We start from the raw sequence: 23,584 nt of genomic DNA on the forward strand, positions 1-23,584 counted from the left end.
GATTAAATTATTCCAGTAAATATTCTTGCCAGTCAGAATAAAAAAAATAGCCCATTCAGAAATGTCAGCTTTCTGAATCTGTGTAGAACGGAGTTAGAACTAGCAATAGAAGTTTTAAATACCTGTCATGGATGGTGACAGCTTAGAGTTACCCTGCTTCACATTACAAAATAAAGGCTGAAATCCACTTGCACATTTTGTAGTAGGTCTAATAAGTCACAAATAACAAGGTTCTTCTTCTGGATAACAAAGGAGGAACTATCAGCACACACGATTAAATTGATTATTACTGTTTTCTTCCTTGGTGAAGAAAAAAAAAGACACAAAGCATATAGTTCAAAGTAGATTGTTAGCAATTCATGTATTCTGTGGTTCTTACTGTAATGTGAATATTTGGTATGTGTTGGTTCCATCACAGTTGTACTTTTAAGGTTGACTGGTGTTTTACTGCAACAACAAAAATACTTTAAAATCAGAAAAAGAAAGCCTAATATTTCCTCTTATATTTAGTATTGTACTATGCTTAATAGGGTTTTCAGGGTTTTTTCCCAAATATAGGAAATCCGTAATTACGGAATTATTTTTTTCAAATACCTAATGTCCTCAAGAGTGTAGTAGTAAATAAAGTAGAAAAATAATAAGAAATAGACTTTGCCCTCCAGAAATTTCCATTTTTCATTTGAGCTTTTGAATGCAGGTTGAGTGCTTTAACAAGGATAGAGTCTATGGACAACTTGAAGTGTTTGTTTTATTTATGTATTTATTTTAAACCTCCAACAATACAGAGTTGTTATCATGCTCACAGACCTGTTGGGAAAGCTCCTCTTTGGGCTGTGGGTCTCTGCTGGTTGGCTGGGTTGTTTCTGCTTGATGTGATGTGTCTCCTGTTTTTGCAAGAGCAGTAGGCTACCTGGTCATGTTCTTCTCATGGTAATGGGAAAAACATAGGAGGGCAAGGCCAACGCTGCTAGCACACATCAAGCTTTTATTTGCATCACCTCTGCTACCATACCACTGGCTTAAGCAAGTCAGTTGTCTGAGCCCAAAGTCATCAGAGTGTGGGGAGATACACTCCAAGGGGCCAAGCATATTACAACACCAAGTCCAACATCAATAGAGCAGAAAAGTACACTCTTCCCATGAAGTGTGTGTGCAGGTTAGGAGAATGGAGAGAGTGAATATTCACTGAACAATACTTTAATTTATACAGTCTCCAGTGGGAATGAAAAATACAACTTTGCAAGTGGAACATTGAGGATGATGGTGAGAGGGGTCTACCCAATCCTTCTTCCACACAATATATCATCCTTTGCTCAGTGCATATGGTGCAACCTGGAAAACTGCACTCCAACCCTACATGACTTAGAACCTTGCCTTTCATAGGCCATTCCAATATTTTTGCCAGGTTGGGTACCCCTGGGTGATGTGATTTATGAGAAAAACAGTGGATCCCAGGATCATCTGTCATATGGGCACCTCCTTCAACATAAAATAGGTCCCTTGGTCAGAGGTTATGTAATGAGAAATCCCACATCAGTAAACTAGCGAAGATTTTAAATATGAATCTCATGAGTAAATGTGTCTGTTTCTAAATTAATTTATAATATAATGAGATAGATAGATGATAGATAGATAGATGATAGATAGATAGATAAATTGATAGATAGATTGATAGATGATGATAGATAGATGATAGATAGATAGCTGTAGGCTACTGTCGATATATTTAGAGTTACTTAACAATTATAATACTTTAGCATGCAAGTGAAATATTTATTAAAATTTGAAAAAGAACAGTCATTCAGGTGCGTTTCTTTGATTCAAATATATGTGTTAGTAAAAGAAAACTATTACCTACAATGTCTCATAGAATTTAACTGTAGGATAGTTTGATATATTTTTATATTGACATTCTGAAATAACTATCTTAATACTACTGAAGGACTTTACTGGAGCTCATGCTCTTGCTCTAAATTTTAGATTATAAATGTCAAAGTGGGTACAAAAGGAGTTATCAAAACAATTAACAGAATTCCCCTGGTTGGTGTGGCACCAGTCACAGTTTCCATCCCTGGTCGGGGAGGCTCGATTCCCAGTGGGGGGTGAATGTGATGCAGCCGACCCATGTTTCTATCTCACATCAATGTTTCTCTCTCTCTCTCCCCTTCTCCTTTCCTTTCTAAAATTAATGAAAACATATATTTTTTAAAATGATTAACAGAATATTGTTTAGAAACATTGGGGGTTATAAAAATAAAATTTTGTGAGTCAGGCCCTGGCTGGTGTGGCTCAGTTGGTTGGGCATTGTCCTGTGCATGAAAAGGATGCCAGAACATATAATATAATTGATTGTGTATCTGTATATCTATGAGAATGTGTGTGTGTATATGTGTATAACCTATATACATATATATACACATACATAAATGTATATAAAAGGTCTGTATATAGGTAAATGTGCATATGTATGTGTGCGCACATATGTGTGTGTATTTTTATATGTGTGTAGAAAAGTACACTACATCATATCATGTTTTATACATTTATTCATATTTGTGTTTCCATATAATTAACTTTAAAAAAAGGTAATTTAATACTAAACTTGTCGGTGCATGTTAAAATCATTTTCCAGTAGAATATGTAAAAACTACAACAGGGAGAGCAAAGGGTTTGGTATTAAGCTGGTTTGCAGTTATCTTTCAAAAGTTATACAATGCATAGAACAGGGACTCTCCAATATTCTCAACTTCAAATGTTGGCCTATATGAGTGTTTTATGTATTCACACTCATGTATCTGTGTGTAGGGGGGTGGGAGTGGGATGTAAAGTCAAAGAATGTTATGGTGAGTGTTCTTAAGCCTAGTTCATGAAATTGAATCAGAGTGTAATCTTTAGCTAAAAGGGTGTCTAGCAGAGCCTAGTGTCCAGGAGGGTCACAGGGCTCTTGAACTCCATGAGAGCAATTTTGCTGCCCTATTAGCATAAGTTGCCCATTTCTCAGAATCACTTATAAGCCCTACTTTGAACCCTGGAAACCATTATATTTGAAGGAGGAGATTATGTCCTTGGTACTTCAAGCAATCTGGAACATTCACTCCAAGCTTAGCATTTAATAGGTGTGCCTCTAATTCAGATAGATGAAGCTCAGTGATTACATTCCCATATGGCTCAAAGTTAGATGGGAAGCTAATATGTTTAGTGCAAAAAATGCATTGAGTGGGTGAACTGAGCACAAAGAAATATAGATATAAACATTTTATATTTTATATAAATATTTTAGGAGTAAGGAATATGTTTTATAGTAATTTATTTGAGAAAATGATCTGGAGATTTGAGTTAGGCCTACAATTTGATAAGACTGTCAACATGTTAAGCAAAGTCAAATTTTCTTAGTAGCAGCTCAAGCTATTTTCATACTTTCTTGTCCAGGAGCACTGTTAAACGTTGAGTAATCAGTCAGACACTGACTCCTTGCATGCTGTTTTCACAATAGTGGGGAGATAATTGTTTAAATATACTGTGTTTTTGCATTGTGAGCAAGTGAAGTAGATCAGGAAGTCTAACTGGAAAAAGAATAATTAAGGTAACCATATTAGCAGAAAACACATCACATTTTCACGGTTGTCATTTTTTAATGGGAATTTGAAGAGTTGTGGATTCTGCAGTAGTAAGATCATGGAATGAAAAAAAATTATAGTTTATCAAAGGACCTGGTGTAAAAAGAAATAGCAGATATGGTGGAACCAATGAGAAAATAACCAACTGAAATCCTAATGATAGGCAGGATATTCAGTAGCTTAAAAACTCTAGGATATAGACAGTTGTCATTAATCAGTGCCCCAAACATAAGGTGCTTTTTTAATTTATTCATTAAGTTCATCTGAATATTTGTTTTTATTGTATATCCATTATATATATTAGCAAATTTATTCTCATATTAATAAATATATAATGCTAAAACTACTTTAAACATAACTTCTGAATACTTTGCTTTCACTCTCTTTTGTTAAAATGTATAAAGAACATTAAAATAGCCCTGGCCAGTGTGGCTAAGTTGATTGAGTGTCATCCCATGCATCTAAAGGTCACATGTTCGATTTCCAGTCACATACCCAAATTGTGGGTTCTGTTCAGTCAGGACACATGCAGGAGGCAACAGATCCATATTTCTCTCTCACATTGATATTTCTCTCTCTCCCTCTCCCTTCCTCTGTCTTAAAAAAAAATCAATAAAAACATACTTAAAAAGAAAGATACTTCACTCCCACTTGGCTTTCTCCCCAGAATCTCCCACAGCTTTGCAGTTAAAAAAAAAAAAAAAAAAAAAAAAAGATTAAAATAGACCCATGAAATTTTAAAATTCTTAAGCTAATTTGGAGTCAAAAGTCTAAATGCTATTTGTTTTTGTAGGCAGTTATCTTTTAGGGAAACCCACGGACTATTCCATTTAGAAGAATTGGTGCATTTGGGTTTTCACATTATAAAAGTGAAAATATCCCCAACACTTTGCACATACTGAATATTTAAAGCAATCATATGGTGTGATGGGAAAGAAACTTGAGGCACTAGAGATTCATTTTCATCAAGTTAAAGTGATTTTTTCTGAAATCTGCAAAAATGTAATAGCTCATTCTGAAAAGATGGAGGAAAATAAAATGGTCCTAATGTTGTATAAATTTCTCTTTACCTATTTGTTTTCAGGCAGAATATTAAAGAAAGTATAATACCAGTTAGTATGGTTGTAGTAAATCAGATTGTTTAGTAGCAATAATTCTTTGCTTTAGTAAGTACGCTTCCTTTGTTATTGTTTTCAATAAAGCTTTATATTTTTATTTGTTTTACTATATAAATTCTCATTAACAGAAAATATTTAATAAATACATTACACAGCATGACCTGAATAGATAGAACATCTCCCCTAAAGCAGCAGAGCAGCAGGAGGTAATTAGAGCTCCCCATGATATTTATTACTAATAATCTTCCATTGACATATAAAGTTGATTGGCGGTTTTTCTAGTTTTCTGCTGTTGTCTTAGGCATTCAGCTTTACGAACAATACCTATCAAAACAGATTTGATTTTTTTTCCAGGCCTCAGTAATATGTGAAATCATCAAACCCCAATTCCCGTCTTACACAGTTGTGAAGAACTACCTGTCTGCAAACTATCTCGCAATCTGAAAAATATATAATAAAATTAAAAGACGTAATGAAAATTAAATAAAATTTCATTGACATGTGGCATAAACACACTTATATAGAGACTTCCAGAATTCAAGGCCCTAAAAACAAGTAGTTACCAAAATCAAATCAGTAACACAAGAGCATAGAGAAGACATTTATCAGAAAGATGATTTGAAAAATTCAGATAAGGCAGAAAACAAGAGGCGAGTGGAAACAAATGGAACGCAGGCCTTGGTCAGCCTTGCACAGGTGTGCAGAGAATAATGAATGAATCTGAAATACCTGAAACCAAGGTAGAGTCCTGCCGTTTTCCCTGCCCTGTTTCAGACGGCAGTATTGCCGCAGTGTCTGTGTCTGTGCCTGCGGGGTTGTTGCTTCTGTTTCACATTACACGAGCGAGACCCCATGACCCGGCCCTTCCCTGCTGACTCGCAGGACGCTCTGGGCTCCCTGCTCTCACCCTGCGGCTCTTCATGTGCCTTTGGCTGAGCAGCTACTGCTGTGCGTCACTTCCCTGTCCTGTCCTCCATCAGAGGACACAGGTTTTTCCACGTCTTGGCTATTGTGAATGGTATTACAGTGAACATAGGGGTGCATATATCTTTACAAATAAGTATTTTTAATTTTTTCGGGGAAGCTACTCAGAAGAGGTATTGCTGGGTCTCATGGTAGCTCAATTCTTAATTTTTTGAGGAAGTTCCATAGTGACTTCCATAGTGGCTGTGCCATTTTACATCCCCATCAGTAGAGTACAAGGCTTCCCTTTTCTCCACACCCTCTCCAATTGTTATTTCTTATTTTATTGATAATAGCTGTTCTAACAGGTGTAAGGTGGCCTCTCATTGTGACTTTGATTTGCATTTCCCTGACAGCTATTGAGCATCTTTTCATATGTCTGTTGGGCATATGTCTGTCTCTGTTGAGCTGTATGAGTTCTTTGTACATTTGGATATTAGCCCCTTATCAAAGGTATCATTTACAATCATCTTCTCCCATTTGATTGGCTTCCTTTCTGTTTTGTTGGTGGTTTCTTCCACTGTGCAGAGCTTTTTAGTTTAATGTAGTCCCATTCTTTTTTTCTTCTTCCTTTGTTTTTAGAGTCAAGCACACAAAAACCCCGAGAACAAGGTCCATAAGTTTAGTACCTATTTTTCTGTATGTCTTTTAATGTTTCAGGTCCTATATCCAAGTCTTTCATCCATTGATACTTGTGATGTCAGGTAGCAGTCTAGCTTCATTCTGTTGCATGTGACTTTCCAATTTTTACAACACCATTTATTGAAGAGGTTTTTCTTTTTTCATTGTATGTTTTCGGTTTCTTTGTAAAAAATTAGTTGACTCTGTGTGTGTGTGTGTGTTTCTGGGATCTTAATCCTGTTCCATTGGCCTGTGTTGTCTCTGTTTCTTTCAATACCATACTATTTTGGTTATTGTAGCTTTGTATAATTTGAAGTCAGAGCATGATACCCACAGCTGTGTTCTTTTTTCTCAGGATTGCTTTGGATATTTGGGGTCTTTTTTCATTCCATACAAATTTGATGATTTTTTTGGTTCTACTTCTTTGAAAAATACTATTGGTATTTTGATGGGGATGGCATTGAATCTGTATATTGCTTTAGGTAATATGGCCATTTTAACCATGGCGATTCTCCCAACTCTTGAGCATGGGATATCTTTCCATTGATTAGTGTATTCTTCAGTTTCTTTCAGCAATGTCTTGTAGTTTTTGTTGTATAGGTCCCTCACTCTCTGCGCTACATGTATTCCTAGGTATTTTGGCCTTCTTGTTGCAGTTGCAATGGGATTGTTTTCTTCTTTTTCTGATGTTTTATTGTTAGTATATAGGACTGCAGTGGATTTTTGTACATTGATTGTGCGTCCTACAACTTTAGTGCATTTGATTATTGCTTCCAATAGTCTGTTGGTGGAGCCTTTAGGTTTTCTGTACATAGAATTATGTCATCTGCAAATAGTGACAGTTTCAGTTCTTCATTCTCAATTTGGATGCCATTTATTTATTTATCTTGCCTGATTGCTCTGGCTGGGATTGCAGTACGAAGTTGAATAACAGTGGTGAAAATGGACATTCTTATATTCTTCCTGACCTTAGAGGAAAAGCTTTAAATTTTTCACCATTGAGTATAATATCAGCTGAGGGTTTATAATATACGTTGAGGTACTTTCCTTCTATACATATTTTATTGAGTCTTTTATCCATAGTGGATGTTGTATCTTGTCAAATACTTTTTTTCTGGGTCTATTTACATGGACATATGATTTTTATATTTTATTTTGTTAATGTAATATATTGTGTTGATCAATTTGCATATGTTGAACCATCCTTTTGTATCTGGAATGTGCTCTACTTGATTGTGATTATCTTTATTGCACTCCAAATTGTTGCACTCCAATTTAATAGTATTTTGTTTAGAATTTTTGCATCTATGTTCATCAGAGATATTGGTCTGCATTTTTCTATTTTTCTATTTTTTTCTTGTGTTGCCCTTGCCTGGTTTTGGTACAAGATTAATATTGGCCTTATACAATGAGTTACAGAGTATTCCCTCTTCTTCAACTTTGTGTAAGAGTTTAAGCAGAAAGGGTATTAAATCATCTTAGAATATTTGGTAGAATTCATTAGTAAAGCCATCTGGTCTGGGCTTTTTACTTTTGGGGGTGTTTTGGTGCCTATTTCAATTTCCTTCCAGTTATTCAGTCTATTTAGTTTTTCCAGTTCTTCATTTCTTCACAGTTCTCTATATGATCAACTCAGACTGATTTGCTTTCCCTTATTACTTTCAAAGAAATATTTTGAGAAGAAAGTAATAATTTAATTAAAATTATTTTGTCACAACTTCATCCTATATTCTTTCAGCAAGGTTTTTTTTCTGAAGCATGTGGAGACTACCATGTAGAGGCTTAGAGATCCTTCCCTTCAGTGAGTTTTAACATATGCTTATATGAGAAATCTAGCAAGACTTTATATTTCAGAACATTTCCTCAGTTTTAAAGAAGATGAAACCGCTCGAATTAATGAAATAAGTGAATGGAGAACATATAAATTGCTTTAAACTCTGAATATATTTATTACCTATTATTGTTTGGATGTGGTTTCTGAATAATATTGAAAAAATATGGAATAGAGGAAAAGAAAGAAAAGTGAAGATAAATAGACTTATTTGATACACATAAGAATTTTAAGATAAAAACTTTATATGTATAGTAGATATTTCCCCCATACCATTTCAATCCATATTTCAGCTCTGAATATTTAATTCATGTTGATATTTCATCTAAGGAAAAAAATAAGTTAGATTAAGATGTTAATTATTTTATAATTTCTGATTTTTTTCCCAAAATGAGACATTTGCCTAGTCTAAATCAGAAAAAAATACACATTTTGTATATTCATTGTCATCTGTAGAAAAATTTACACATTTATAGTATACCCAATGAACATAATGTTTTAAATTATATTAAGTATATTTTTTGTTTCATATTCTGAAGTGATGCCATGTTAAAATGAATTATGTCTAAATTTCTTATACACTCCATATATTTGTTAAGAGCAAAGTATTTCTGAGCAATGTACTATTTCAAATTGTCATACTTGAGAAATAAAGAAGCCTTTAAAAGAAAAAGAAATACACTTCTAGAAAAACAATGACTCTGTAAAAGCTTAAATTATATTAACCCTTAAAAATTAATTCCTAAGTTATTAAGTATAGTGACAGTTTTAATGTTTTTTTATTATTCTGTTCTCATATAATTTTAGAATAAGGTGTAGGAGATGGGATAACATAAAATATTAAATATTTCAACAGTGTTTAGGTTAATACACCTGCTCCACATGTGACAGTTTGTGCCTGACTTTCACAGAAAACCACAGTGCCTCTCACTGACCCCTCACATGCCTCTTTAAAATGGCTGTTACCCAGCTCTTGGGACAGAACCAAGAACAACACTTTGCATAATAGAGGTCACAAATATTAATTATCCTGAGCCTGTCTTTTTAACGAAATGAAAAAAAAATAAAATGATTTAGAAGTCAAGGCCAAGTGCCCTGGCCAGGTAGCCTAGTTGGTTTGTGCTTTATCTCAATTTGCCAAGGTTGTGGGTTCAATCCCAGATCAGAGCACATACTAGAATAAACCAATGAGTTCATAATAGGTGGAAGAGCATGTAGATGTTTCTTTCTCTCTCCTTCCCTCCCTCTCTCTCAAATCAATAAATAAAAATTTAAAAAAGAATAAAAAGAAGTCAAGGCCAAATGGAGAAGCATATGTGCTCCTTAACTTGAACCTGTTACAAATATCTTCTGACAAAAAGTAAGACAAAGATGCCTTGTCCAGGTAGGTCAGTTGGTTAGAGCAACATTACAATACACCAAAGTTGTGGGTTCGATCTCCCGTAAGGGCACATACAAGAAGCAACCTATGAATGCATAAAGAAATGAAACAACAAAGGCAGTGTTTCTTTCTCTCTCTTGTTTCTCTCTCTCCTCCTCACTCCCTTCCTCTCTCTCTCTAAAATCAATAAATTAAAAAAAATAAGACAGAGAAAATTAAATGTGTTTGCTTAAAAAGCCCCAAAATACACTTTAATAGTTTAATTTTAGAGAACTTTTCAGAAATTTTTTTCAGAAAATACAGTGAAATCCCATGCACTCCCTGTCCCCTTGCAGAGAGTTGTTTCTGTTATTAACATCTTCCATTAACATGGTACATTTGTTAAGGGTGATGAACCAATTTGGATACATTAGTATTAATTTAAATGTATAGTTTATATTAGAATTTGCTCTTTGTGTTAAATTGTTCAAAGGATTTGGGAAAATGCCTGATGTCCCATATACATCATTAAAGTGTTATATGGAGTAGTTCCACAGCCCACAATTTTTATGTGCCCCATCTCTTCATTGTCTCAGACTCCCTCTGAACTTTTGGCAATCACTCATCTTTATACTGTTTCCATTGTTCTGCTTTTCCCAGAATATCTTATAGTTAAAATCATACAGTATGTAGCCTTTTTGTGGTTTGATAACCCATTACTTTTTTTATGGCTGAATGATGTCCCGCTATGGACATACCATATTTTACTTGTCCATATCCCTCTTGAAGGGCATCTTGATTGATTCCAAGTTTTGACAATTAAGAATAAAGCTTCTTCAAACATCCACATGAAGGTTTATGGGTGGGTGTAACTTTTCAATTATTTTGGGTCAATACTTAGATGCACAATTGCTCAATCATATTGTTATCCTATAAATAGCACACAAAACTGCCAAACTGTCTCCCAAAGTGGCTGTAGCATTTTGCATTCCCCCCAGCAATGAATGAGTGTTCTTGTTAATATACATCTTTACCAGTATTTGGTGGTGGTAGGGTTTGGGATGTTAGCCATTCTATTAGGTATGTAGCGATATCATATAGCTGTTTTAATTTGTAATTTCCTAATGATATATGCTGTTGAGTACCTTTTTATATGATTATTTGGCATTTCTATGTCTTTGGTGAGGTGTATATTCATATTTGTACACATTTTAAGATTGGGTTGTTTTATACTTGTTAAGTTCAAAGAATAATTTGAATATTTTGGATGCCAGTCCATTATATATGTTTTGCAAATATTTTCTTCCAGTCTGTGGCTTATCTTTTCTTTCTCTTAACTATTTTATAGAGAAGTTTTTAATTTTAATGAAGTTCAGTTTACTAATGTGTTTTCTTTCATGGATTATGTTTTCGTGTTATATCTGAAAAGTCAAAACCCAAGGTCATCTAGATTTTCTCCTTTATTATCTTCTATTAGGTTTATAGTTTTGCATTTAAATTTAGGTGTATAATACATTAGAGTTATTTTTTGTGAACAGTGTCTTAGTCTTCATTCGTTTTTTTACATGTGAATTTCCACTCGTTCCAGCATATTTATTGAAAGGACTATACTTTCTCCACTAAATTACCTTTCCTCCTTTGTCAAAGTTCAGTTGACTATATACTTATTGTTCTACATCTGGGCTTTTTATTCTATTCCATTGACCAATTTATCTATTCTTTTGCTTTTTCATATAAATTTTAAAATTAGTTTGTTGATATAAAAAAAACTTGCTGGGATTTTTATTGGGATTATGTTTAACCTATAGATCAAGTTGGTAAGAATTGACATCTTAACAATATTGATTCTCCTGACCATGAGAAATATCTCACCATTTTTTAGATTTTTGATTTTTTTGCATCAACATGTTAAAAGATTTCTTCATGTAGACCATGTATATACATTGTTAGACTTAAATGAATCACTTTTTTTTTGCTAATGTAAATTATGTATTTTTAATTTCAAAATCCAACTGTTCATTGATGGTATGTAAAAAAAAGCAATTGACATTTTTATATCAACCTTATATCTTGTAAATTTGCTATAATCCCTTAATAGTTCCAGAAGTTTTGTGTTATTGTTGTTTAGATAGAAATATATTTTTTATTAATGCTTTTATATACAAGATTCTGTGAATTTATTTTTTTCCTTTTTCACCATTCTACATGTTATAAGATGTTTTGGCAAAATGTAATGGATGAAGTATATAAGTTAGAAACAATTTTTTCAATTATTATCTCTTTTCTTAAGCTGGTATATACCACAGCATGTATGAGTAATATAGTTACACATTAATCATCTCTTTTCTAACCCTTTGAAGACAGGAAGCATTAAAAAATATACACACACAATTTCACAAATGCTTTAATTCCCCTGCTCCCAGAAATCCCTCAGGCCTAATCTACTTTTCACTTTAAAATATTTGTGCCCTTTTCTCCTCTCATTTACACCCTGCCTACTGGTCACGCAAATAATCCTTTCCCATGGGATTGAACCACCACCTTCCACTTGTTGATAAGAACAACTGTTTGGTCTAGTTTACCAAGCTGTCCGCATCCCACTTTGAATTGAAGATGTCACTCTAAACAAGAACCAAGACCCAGATTGTATAAAACATGAAGTTATATACATTTAATTAGTTTGTAAATCTCAGGAAAGATTCCTATTTGTTGTCAGAAAAAATACTAGTTTTGGACCAAGTGTACCTTCATTATTTCACATAAGATTCCTAAAACTGTTAGTAAAAAAATGGGGGGGAAACATTTTTCAAAGAAAAGAAGGTTCTGCATTTGTCAGTGTCTGAATTTTTATTCTCTGATCATTCTTTTCTGCTCTACTATGTACTATATGCTTTGGTTAGCTGCTCTTTGCAAACAATAGCCACAGAAGAGTAATTCCTAATCATCTTGAGAATCCCAAAGTGACAGATTTAAAGAATTGGTTGTAGCACTGTCATCAATCTTAGATGCCATATAATAATGATATTGAAGCTGAGCTGTTCTCACTGCTCGGGAAACTTGAATAATTGTACCAGGATTACTGAAGCTACTAAAAATAGTAAGAAAAGTAACAATGAAAGCAATAAAATCTCCCCATAAAATCTACAAAAGACTAAAATGAAGTAAACATGCTTCAAAATCAACAACCACAAGAAGTTCACAGACTGCACTTATATCTATGTAAGTGTATTCCCAAAATGTATATATATCTACTTAACATAAAACTAAATTGCATGTGAAACAATGATTCCTCAAGGATTGTTTATAACTTAAAACATGCACAGTATTCTTTAATCGCTAAAAATGTGATAGTACAGTTATACCATGACCAGCTTTCATTTAAATAAGCATTGCAAAGCATTTGTACATATCATTGGCACTGAAAATTTCATTTGCACAGCTAAATTGGCATTTACTCACATCAATGCTACTGTTTTCTTCAGCTTTTCCAATTATCTTATGCTTTTAATATTATTATAAAGAGAATAATAGATCTTTAGTGAAAATACACAAGTCATCACAAATATTCTCCTTTTGTGATGCCAAGAAGTAGATGAATTTCAAAGAAACCTTAAAAGAATATAGCTAAAGATAATCTGGCTGCTTGATGTCTTAGAAGAAAATTAGATTATTTTAATCACTAATATATCCTTATTTCTATGGAATACTGAATATTTATCAAATCAAGAAAATGTTACTGACTTTATAATAAAGGTAGCTAAACAAAGCATGAGTAGAGTTTCATTTCCAAGGATAAAAAGAAAAGATGCTTTAGAATTTATGTCATTTCTCTGTCTAAGCTGTAAGTAATGTATATAATAAATACAGTAAATAATCTGTATAACAACAATTATAGAACATAGTCTAATTTTGCAAAATAACCCTTGAAGTAGTTTGTAAGGGTTGTCTTTTAATTATGAAAGAGGAACATGAATCTCAAGCTTAAACTTAGCTTGCCTAATTCTCAGTGACAGATCAATTATTGACAGATGAGGGAATCAGATCCATATCATTTTACTCTAAATTCAAGGTGATTTTCACATTATAATTACAATGAATAAGACTGAATTTTCACACTAATAAGAGAAAACAGTTGAATAACTCTTAAAGAACACAGTAGAGTATGAGTGAAATATAAAATTGTCAGGTCATCAGAGTTCCTTTAGTTTTTGTAATATTTTTGAAACAGTCAAACATTTAACCAAATCAACAGACATTTATAAAGTTTAAAAAATGTCTGTGAAGAGTGTTAAATTATTTCATTTTTATTTTCATATATGCACTGCTGAATAATAGAAAAGTTGAATAATATTCCATGCATTGCCTTAAAAACTAATTATTTTAAATGATCAATTTTAGAGTTTATTATAAAATTTTTGATTAAAAATAAATTGCTAGTATCCAAATAAGTTATTTAAAATGTATTCACATAATCTTAGGGTCTTCCTGTTCTTATAAATTCTCTCTCTCTTTCTCTATCTATATAATTATATAGATTATATATATCTCTCTCTATATAGATGATATATATGCACATAATATATTTGATATTATATAAAATATAATGCATATAGATATATGTATTTCATATTCTTCAAATCCAAACTCATAAGGCAGAAATTATTTTTTAATATTTTTATATCTTCGTCTCCTGAGTTTCTTTGTAAAGTGTGTGCTTATAGGCAAGCTGGTTTGTTTGATTTTTTTTAATTCTTTAATTCTCATCTTTAATTCTGTGTGGTAGGCAGTTAGACAGACATGAGCAGAGCAAGGAGGATGGGCCCCATACAGAAAGTCACCAAGACACAAAGTCCCTGGTTCCTAGCAACAGGCAAAATTGGGAAAACTAGGACCTCACCCCCAGGGTACACTTTCATCTCCTAGCGTATCACTGGTCATGCGGTTTAGACCCCCTGGCCTTTCATATCCTTGATCATGGGGTTCTGACCCTCCACTGACCTTCCCTCCCCTGGCATGTTGCTAGTCATATCAGCTAGATGCCCTTAAGAGAGGGAATGAACAAGGGGGCCAAGGAGAATAGCCCTTAGGCATTGCCCCCAGGACAATGAGGTTATGACTGGCGTCAAATACATCTAGGCCTCGGTTGTGTTTTAGCAAAACAGCAAAACCAGACACTGCACAGACATGCATGGGACTGCCATGAGCAGAGCTGACAGCAGAGCTGCTACCAGCCCAGAAGCTGGAACATAAAGCTATAGAGCATTATGCTCACGTTTGGAAGTCTAATTCAAATTTGCTTGGGACCAGTGACCACTTTATTGCTTCTAATTTTTCTGTTTTGAAATGGGAATGTCTAACCTATGCCTGTCATGCCATTATATTTTAGAAGCAAATTATTTTTCTAATTTCAAAGATTCCATAACTAGAGATTAGTTTAGTCCCAGGATGCATCGTTCTCAAAGTCTCACCCATACTTGATGTGGATGATGAAATTTGGGACCTTTTGAGCTGATTATATTTAGATGAGAGTTTGGACTTAGATTTGATATTGTAATGGGTTGCTACAGTTGGGATGCTAGAAAGGGTAAATGTATTTTGTGTGTGGGATATAAATTTGGGTCAGTCTATGCATTCTAGTGGGTCAGTGATCTCACTAGATATATGATCATGTCCCAGAACCTATGAATGTATCATTTGGAACAAGTGTTATTGCAGATGTATTTAGTTAAGAAGGTCAGGATGATCTCTTTCTCTATATTCTGGTGGGCCCTAAATCGAAGGACACGTGTCCTTGTAAGAAACACATGGAAGAGAGACAAACAGGAAAGAAAAGCACATGAAGACAGAATAAGAGATTGGAGCTATGCAGCCAGAGGTCAAGGAACACCTGGAGTGTCAGCAGTTTTTGTTTCGAAAAAGAAATGTAAAATTGATTTAATTGCATTCTAGTATTTTAAAGAGTTATGAAATATTTCAGAACACATTACTCTTTACTATCTAAGACTCAGGGGTGGGGAAAGTGTGGCCCACAGGCCATATACCTGACAGCAAAATCATTTGGTCTGATCCTGCCAACACCTCACCAAAGAGAAGCAGTTTCAGCCATCACGTTAGGGGAGAGTTAATAAAATGCTTGACCAAATATAGGAGGCTAATTTTTAGGTTGATAATTTTGTGTGGCCCACAAATGATGTTATAAATATTCAAATGGCCCTTGGCAGGAAAAAAGTTCCCCACCGCTGAAAGTGATCAAATATACTGTGAAAAAAATGATTTAAGACTTCCAAATATCTCATCCATACTCTTCTATGTTTGTGTGAATCACTTCTCTCAAAAGAAAAGAATAGGCTGTTATGTTGTTAAAGTATCAAAAGTATACGAAATTTGCAAATTACTCATATTTGGTAGATCAGTCACTGATTTAGTTCCTTTCAGATAGCTGCCAATGTATCTAAATTACTTTATTGACAAGATAGAAAGACTTTTAACATCTATTTCTTTATCTAATGTGACATTGTTATAAGAAACATGCTACCCATTCTGGATTTTAATTGATTAGGGCAGATAATGAAAATAGAATTGTATGAAAGCTGTAAAAGAATTAGTCATTTTCCCAAATGAGTAAAATATCATTTGTCAGACTGATTAATCCATCAAACAAAAGGAGATTGACAGCTAAAATGATTAAACAATTTTAATTTCTTAAATTAACCTTTTCTACCTGCAATTCAAAAATAAGCATAATTATATTTTAATAAATTAATCCAATATTAAAACTTTGTACTTTATGCTTTATTTCTTGATTCAAATAGGTCAATACTTTATGCTCTTAACAGTTAATGAAGAGACCATAGGTTTAATTTCCACATAGTAAAGTGAATGATTCATATTTTAAAACCTTAAATCTCAGACCAGTTCAATGAATCCTAAAAATAAATTAGACAAAAAGGTAAACTTGTCAAACAACTAGGGTTCAATGGTCTAAAGTTTAGTTTGATTAAGTAAAGAACCTTTCTTCTGTTTTGTTTGAACAATCCAGACATATTAGCAAGTTCTTATTTAGTTGGAACTTGCCTTTCAGTCATAGCATCTGCACTAATCAAAAAGAGTTATATTGATAAATTTAAGTACTGTTTAGTGAAGGATTATTTTTTTTAAATCTTATAAAAAGTTGGACAACAAAATGAGTGTAAATAATGAAAGTTAAAATTTGACTAATAGTGATACTTTCCTGAATTCAATAGCATTTGCTGTACCTCACACAATGGGAATCAAGTCAACATTATAGATCAGCCTTCAGAAAAATTCACAGAAATCACCTGAGAAATTTTCCTACATCACATCAAAATTTAACTTTTTTAAAGTCCATTTTATATACATCATTCCTTTACATTGAAATGTTTATTTCAGTTTTCTACACATTTCACTTTCTTAAAGGATTGATTTTTTTAAATAAGAGGAAATTCTCTCCCAAACAATGGTAAATGACAATAATTACTTTGATAAGAAGTAATTGTCCTCTACCATAGGTAACTGATTCCTTCTTGACATGGGCTACAAACCACCCTTACATACAAGGCTAACCAGCAGAATTTAAAATCCATGACGTATTTTGTTAAGCAAAAATGTGCATCACATCAAACAAAAATTATTCAATATTCTATTATTTAGATTTATACCCTCAAGTCAACAATTGTGCCATTTGCAATATCTGTATAATGAACATATCTATATTAGTTTTTAAATAGTACAAATATACATTCTAATTATCATGAATTGAAATTTAAGAGAGTGCTTTAGGTTTTTTAGGTTCTTTGGGAATTAGATTTCTCCTTTTTAAAAAAAATTATTTTTATATGACAAATGACTTTTGCCATATCTGCACCAAAAGCATGTATTCAAAGATTGACAATTCCATGTTCCCCATTATTTTCTATCAGAATAGTACTTTGGTCAAAAAGCCAGTGTCTTCATTGCCATATATTTGTACTGATATTTTGTATCAACATTTGTTGATAAATATACTTGTATGAACAAATACATTCAAAAACAAGCAATGTTTCTGTCAAAGTAAGCTGAGAAAGATCTTTCCATTTTTTTTAGGAAATCAGACTTCTGCCTGGAGATCATTCATGTGTTTCAAAATTTACCCTCTGAATGCCACAAGCTCTGGGATAGATAAATTCATAGAGGTTTTTTTCTTTTTTAAAATAAATTATTTTGAAAGTTAAATCTCTGCAGCATAAGGGTTAGTTTTCTTGGCAGTTTTTATGAAGAAATATTAATTATATTTGATGTTAATGCAGGCTGAAATGGAGCATAATGGTCTTTCTTTTAAAATAAATAATTAGACCACTTATACTGTAAAATATTATAGGCATTCATTGGTTCAAGGACAGTCGAAATTGTTTTTTGATATTATTTTTGTATGACAAAAAATGCCCTGAATAGATTTTTTGTTTTGTTTTCCTAAATGAGTCTCACAGTTGAGGATTTTTTTCTTTGATTGTGTCTGCAGGTACAGAACACATAGAAAACAGAAACTGGCAGCCAGGGAAAACCAATACTTTCAATGAGTTGCATGTTGTCAAATCCTACATGATATTCTTTGAAACATTCAAAAATTGTCACTAGGTCTGCAGTGGGTCATACCATTTGTACAAGGCATTTCATTTATTTATTTTCTTGAGCAAAAATAAGCTCAGCCATTTCCACAGAGCATGATTTTATGGAGGTGTCTAATTTTTGTGTGGCTTCTTTTGTTCCCACCAGGTAAGCCATTCAAAAATATTTTTTTTATTGTGCTCTAATTATTCAAAATGAGCATAATATTGACAACAACAGTGAAACATCACACTTAGATTTTTGGCCAAAGATAAAGGTGCTCCTGCTCCCCCTTTGGTAGTCTTCCTATTACAACTAACAAGCATATTGCCATAATGAAAGCAATTTAATATTAGAATTCCATCACACTCAGTGATAAAACAAAAAACAAAGGATACATAAACTTATTTTGGTTGTTTACATCTTTAACTTTGCTAGATATTTTAAAAAACAACAATACCCCAAATCATATTTATAGAGTTTTATATTTAAATGTATATTTATAAAATAATATGTATTAATATATTTTATAATCACATATAATAATAATATATTTATAAGAAATATAAAGCTGTAAAATATATGGCTTTGTGTTGTATTAAAACATAAATGGAAATCATCTGATATGCTCTCAAATCACAACCATGATAATGTCTTCACTCTTTAAAGAATCATTCTAAACCCGTTTGAACTGAAGGAGTACAGAAATAACTGAATTTGGTATTATAATATAACTTTCAAAAATAAATTTAAAATGCCATGAATAAAATAAAGATGTATTATAACTACATCTATTTCAAGCATTCCCTAATGCTTCAGATATCATAGATAATGATTTCATGTTCTATTGTAAATTTGAAAAGTCAGAACTCTGAATATTTATGGAGAGTATGAATCAGGTCTTAGATACTTAACTGTTGGATTTTGACTTTTTTTGTAACCCACACATGAAATTATATTAATAAACTTATAGAAGAAGTGACAGTACCCACCAAGTGATAAATTCTGAAGAGCTCAATCTTGTAGTTGAAGCAGTTTAACTCTGCAATATAAGCACCTTCCTTTTCTCCCTAAATGTTATTTTTTCCCTCAGCCACCACACTCAGACTCTCTTTTAAAACACTGCATTAATTAACCCAGATTATGTAAGGACTTAGGCTGAAGTACCTTAAATTTTCCATCCCTTCACCTTGACCTGAGTATAATGGGTGCCTCCAACTCACTATTCCACAGATTGAATTTCTTATCCCTTTCAACTTGTTTATCTACATTTTATTTTAAATACATCTTCATTGATTTCAGAGAGAGGAAGGGAGAGGGAGAGAGAGGGACAGAAACATCAATTATGAGAGAGTCATTGATCGGCTGCCTCCTGCACCTCCCCAGTGGGGATCGAGCCCGCAACCTGGGCATGTTCCCTGACCCAGAATCAAACCATGATCTCCTGCATCATAGGTTGATGCTTCAACCACTGAGCCATGCTGGTCAGGCACCTGTCTACATTTTATTTTATTTTATTTTATTTTATTTTATTTTATTTTAATTTTTTTATTTTATTATTTTATTTTATTATTTTATTTAAATATATCTTTATTGATTTCAGAGAGAGGAAAGGAGAGGGAGAGAGAGAGATAGAAACATCAATGATGAGAGAATCATTGATCAAGCCTGCAACCTGGGCATGTGCCCTGACCGGGAATCGAACCCCGATCGCCTGGATCCTAGGTTGATGCTCAACTGCTGAGCCACACCCAGCCGGGCTGTTCTTTTAATTCTTAATATCTACAATTATTTCATTTCTTTGTTTCTGATATTCAAAAACAAAACTTTCTAATCTAAGCAGTTCTTTCAGTGTGGTCTGTTAAGGGGTAAAGAGATGTACAAATGTCTAGATGTATTTTTTCTTTTACATTTTTACTCCCAAGCAAAATTGTCCTTCCCCTATTCCACAGAAAGTAAGGGTAAAGAAGACACAACTCACTTAATGGAATTTTGTAGAAGAATTTAAGTATATTATTGTAAGCCCAATTTTTTATTTATACTCCACAGAAAACCCAATGGAATAAAAATCCTATTTAATATGAATTAAGATGATTTAGTCAGTTGATTTTATCATGAAGAAAAAAAACAAGCATAAAATATTGGTCAAGGGAAAAATCACTGAGCAATTAGTGAGTTAAATTACATAGTCATATATTCACAGACTCATAGAATGTTAAAATTGGAGGGACTTTTGAAATGGCATTATTTCACAGACAAGAATTTTACTATGTGCTCAATAAATTTTGGTGACTAATTTTTATTTTTAATCTTTTATAAGTAAATGATTTTTATTACTTTTCATGATAAAGGACATAAAAATGAACAGAAAGTTCCAGTGGTACTCTTCAAGAAAAATTATTCAACTTCAGATTTATTTTATTAAGGCAGTAGTGAAAAAGAACTCAGATAAAAATGACCATTTTACATTGAAACTAACCCATAAGAAAACTTGTCTGAACATATTTCATCTATAGATGTAGTCTTGAACATTTTGAGATTTACACATATGGAATAGTCTAAGAGAATGTTACGTTGATATAAGAAATTACATTCAAAAATTGAAAATGAAAAATTGTTACCTAGAATAAATTGTAGATTTATATAAACTCAGAAGCTCTCCAAGTATTTACTTTAAGTCTGAACTGGAAATGAAATGAAGGAAACTTATTAGTTTCCTCAAATATAAGAAACAATTTCAGGTGATTATTTTTTTTCATATAGGCTCATTTTGATGGCATTTCAAAATATACTTTAAAAAAAAGAACCAGAGATAAAACTCTGCCACAGAACACAATTATATATAAATATGGAGATGGTTATAGGCTTATAATAGATAGGTATAAATATAATTTTCAAATTACTCAAATCTCTAAAACAGGAAATTTGATTGCATCACCTAACATTTTCTAAACATGACAATACTTACAGAAAATTTTGAGACATTATTTAACTACGTATCCTGAAAAATGACTTTAAGCCATAAGCTTTATTCTCTTATTTTCTATAAACACTGTATTGTACTTGGTGCTGTACTTCCTGGAACCATGTGCAATTTTTCAACTGAGAATCCACGAACACTTGGTGTGTCCTAAAGCATGTTGTGTTCTTTCCTCCCAGAGCTCTCATTTATGACAGTGTTATAGAATAGGGCATCCTACTCCTCTCACTGGAAGCAGCAAACAAAAATCTCTGCTCAAATTTTTGAATCAAACTGATTATAGCTACTGTGTCCCAATTTGCCCTTATATTAGATTTCAACCAAATTCAATTACACAATGTGCTGCTTGCTGCCATAGGATGAATGGCAGGACAAAGATGAATGAACTCAATGGCTGCAACTGATTGATCCCAACAGGCCTTCAGGTTGATTAAAGTGTCCAGGAATGAAATGAAGACTAGTATTCATCTGTAACTACTGATCAATTTTTAAATTAACTGAAAATTTTGTGAAATAACATGCTTGAATTGATTTCTTTTGATATTTTGAGAATGATAAACAAATAATGTAGTTAGAGAACTGATTTTTTTCAAATTGATACTTCATCACTGTTTTTAATAAACTTTTATTTTAAAAAGGGTGTCTTAGGTACTAACATATATAATACTTATAATGTTCATTTGTTAAAAATAATAATGTGCATATAATGGTAATGATATGTGAACATAATTCAAGGGAATAAATAACAATATATATGAACTGGAAATATTTTTTATTTAAAAAAATTGCCATTGTATTAATGGTACTATACTGCTGACAATGAAAAAGGGAAAAAACGTTATGTAAAAATTTGTATGGGTTTTTATGAAAAGTATTATTAGCATTGTTGTCATTTTATATAATTTAAAGTTAAGTGTGACATGATTATAGTAAATATAATTCTTTAATATTTGAAGGATTATAATTTGCACAATTGTGGAATTTAGAAGATTTCCATGAAGATCAATATGGAGATCTAATATAAAGTAATAATTGAATTTTTTAAGTATATATTAGAAATCTAATTTACTAAGAGTAACCCCAAGCAGATGATGGGTTTATTTATGTTATGTGACAAGAATGTCAGGGCTGAGAGTTTGGGCCTGGTATTACAACACTGCTATCAAGGAACTACGTCCTTCAGTCGTTAGTGTAGGGCCTTATTCTCATGTTGCTGGAATCTTCTGTGCCTCTAGAGCTTACTTTCATATTTGTGGCTGAAATAGATTGGAAAGCAGCAAAGTGTCTTTACTCTGAGGGCGTGTTTATATGGGGAAATTATGACAATGTTGCATGGCAACCTTATCTGTGCAGGGATTGGGCATTTTTTTCTTTCCTCAATTAAATAACAAATTAAGTTTGGGTTTTTTTTAAGTTCCTTTATCTTTATTGTTGAAAATATTACAGATGTCCCCTTTAAATCCCCACTGATCCCCTCCACCCTGCATCCATTCCACCCCCAGACTTTCCCCAGATCAACCCCTGTGTCCATGGGTTATGCTTATAAACATATAAATTCTTTGATTAATCTCTACCCACCCACTTCCCCCTCCCACCTTCCCTCTGAGATCCCTCAGTCTGTTCCATGCTTCTATGTCTCTGGATCCATTTTGTTCATCAATTTATTTTGTTTATTAGATTCCACATATAAGTAAGATCATGTAATTTTTGTTTTTCTCTGACTGGCTTATTTCACTTAGAACAATACTTTCTAGTTCCCTCCATGCTGTGCCAAAGGATAAAAGATCCTTCTTTTTTACAGCTGCATAATATCCATGGTGTGAATGTCCCACAGCTTTTTCATCCACTCATCTACTGATGGGCACCTGGGCTGTTTCCAGATCTTAGCTGTTGTAAATTGTGCTGCTACGAACATAGGGGTGCATAAGTTCTTTGTGATTGGTGTTTGGGGTTCCTTAGGATATATTCCTATAAGTGGGATCACTGGGTCAAATGGCAGGTCAATTTTTAATCTTTTGAGGAACCTCCATACTGCTTTCCATAGTGGCTGTGCTAGTCTGCATTCCCACCAGCAGTGTAGTGGGTGCCCCTTTCTCCACACCCTCGCCAGCAGTTACAGCTCATTGACTTGTTGATGGAGCCATTCTGACAGGTGTGAGGTGATACGTCATTTTGGTTTTAATTGGCATCTCTCTGATGATTAGTGATGTTGAGCATTTTTTCATGTCTCTTAGCCATTTGTATGTTCTCTTTGGAGAAGTGGCTATTTAGGTCCTTTGTCCATTTTTTAATTGGATCGTTTGTCTTCCTTTTGTTAAATTGTATAAGTTCCTTATATATTTTGGATATTAACCCTTCATCAGATGTGTCATTGGCACATATGTTCTCCCATACAGTGGGCTCCCTTTTTGTTTTCTTGATGGTTTCTTTTTCTGTGCAAAAGCTTTTTATTTTGATGCAGTCCCATTTGTTTATTTTCTTCCTAGTTTC

This window comes from Miniopterus natalensis, chromosome 1 (assembly GCF_054644295.1).
Source record: "Miniopterus natalensis isolate mMinNat1 chromosome 1, mMinNat1.hap1, whole genome shotgun sequence".
NCBI lineage: Eukaryota > Metazoa > Chordata > Mammalia > Chiroptera > Miniopteridae > Miniopterus > Miniopterus natalensis.